Source organism: Dipteris shenzhenensis, chromosome 18 (assembly GCF_047967505.1).
Source record: "Dipteris shenzhenensis isolate YYH24624 ecotype China chromosome 18, Dip_SZ_1.0, whole genome shotgun sequence".
Classification (NCBI taxonomy): domain Eukaryota; kingdom Viridiplantae; phylum Streptophyta; class Polypodiopsida; order Gleicheniales; family Dipteridaceae; genus Dipteris; species Dipteris shenzhenensis.
This window is the reverse complement of record NC_141613.1, coordinates 37,496,568-37,498,761: the sequence shown is the minus strand read 5'-3', so window position 1 is coordinate 37,498,761 and position 2,194 is coordinate 37,496,568.

Below are 2,194 nucleotides of genomic sequence, written 5' to 3'. Positions count from 1 at the left end.
GACCTCTCTTCGTTTTTACACAAAAAGGGGAAATTAAAGGGGGGGAAGAGGGAAAAATGGAGGGGGGAAATATATTTCTTCTTTTAAACAAAAAAGAGGAGGGCAGTGGGGGATGGGTGGCAGAGGAGATCGACCTCTCGTTTTTTTGTTAAAGAAGACGAATTTGGGCAGCATGCTGGGCTGTTGCCCTTTTGTACTGATGCATTGGGTCCAGCCAGCCACCCTTTTTTTGTGCAAATTGGTGTGCATTCCTGTTAGCTCCTTTCCACTCTTGCCTGTCTACCATGGACTAATCATATAGCTACTGCATCTTGCTCTGTATGACACTAAGATTCATCCAATTCCGTGGGGAATGTGCTTTTCATTTGCAATGCAAAATGCTGTCTTTTCTTTATCCCAGTAAAGTCACAGAAAATAATATTGGGTTCACATCACAATCATATTTTTCACTCCCAACGCTTCTAATTCATTAAGGGGGGACATTGCTGATTTATCTTTTTTGATTGGAATGGTCAGCAGAAAGGGCCAGATGTCGTCTGATCGTCCAGATTGATCGGCAGGAAAACTGGGGTGTGGATGTTTCTATTTTAAACTGCAAAGAGTCCATTTATTTTTTTCAAAAAATGGGAATCTCCGCACTCACTTTTCACATGTTTTGAATCTTGCCCTAATGCTTTCCCAAGGGGGATGTGTACTCCCTACAGCTCGCTTCAGCTCACTGTGTTCCTTGGAGCACCTGTAGTGAGTTAGGGGGATTGTGTAATGATTGAACACACAGAGTTGTGTATATAAAAAATGTATATATGCACAAATATTGAGCCAAATGCCAACTAGGGGGGCTGCAAATGTGATGTGTTCATCCATCAATAGGCTAAAGTGAACCACCAACATCTGTTAGGCTGTGATGCTAGCAATGGTCTTCTACACACCCTCCTTAGATAAGAGAGAAGGCCTCTCCATGTGTAATGTGGCTGCAGGTCTCCAGGTGTACCATAGTTTTCCCTCACCACATAAGGCAGTAAGTTCCTCTTTGTCTCGAATTTTAAAGATTCCTTTCCCTTGGTGAGTTGAACGGCCATGCCTTAAGCAAATATCTTGGGGTCCTCCAGTCCTCATCATGCTTATCTCATTGGTTTAATTGTGAGGAATCATACATAGTTGGCTTAATAGCTACATGCTTGCCATACTACTAAATGTTCCCTCTACAAAAGATACGGCGGAGAGAATATATGTTCTGGTTGAGAATGGGAGGGAGTATTCATAAAGGTATGCATTTATCTCAAGTTGATGAGAAGCCACTTGGAAAAGGAGGACACATAATTGTTTATGGAAAAGCTTGGTCCAAATGAAACTTGTTACGAATGTAACAAAGGATAAGCTATTGTTTTTTAGCTATGTAACGAATCTCATCTCAAGATACTCTTTGAATGATTCTTCCTCTTCTTCCACTATTTTGTCTAACACCTTTCCTTCTTACACCTTGGGTCCTTGTTGCCTCATCCACATGGGAAGGGATGAAGAAACAATGTGATTATCAAAGCTCTTGGCAAGACTAGGGGTTTTCACTCCTAAACCTTACGTTATCTACAAATATGAAGGGTTCACCACAAACTTGCTTTGCATCTCATATATCCAACCTCAAGGCTATTGCCTCCATTATAGACCCCCCCACCATCTATAGGTCCAATAATGTATACCTCATTTGACAACATGTGATATGTACTTTGTTTTGTCTTGCCTTCCATGTGGATCAATGGTAAGGACTTAGGGTGGCAAAGGGGGAGGTGTTGTAGGGGAGAGAGGATGAGTGGACAAGAATCACTTTGATAGTCCAGTCATTAGTCCCCATGTCACCTCCATTTCTTGAGTTGCTTCTAACCTTTCTTAAGGAATGGAAAGTCATCCCAAGTCTTACTACTAGTTACAAGGCCTAAGTCATCTCTTATTGTTGCTTGGATTGTATTAGAAGGTAGAGCTTCTTTACCATTTCTTTGATTGAGACATGCCTTGGTAAATTGGAAGTCTTTCTACTAATATCCTAACATTTCATAAATTTTTATGGAAGTTGAATTGGAGGCCTTCTAGCAAGCTAAATATTTGCACTTTCAATTGTACAAAGGTTCCTTTAAGAACTGGCCTCAAGAAACTATCCTTAAAGCATCCCTAGGTACAATCTCAATAGAGAGAGATTGAT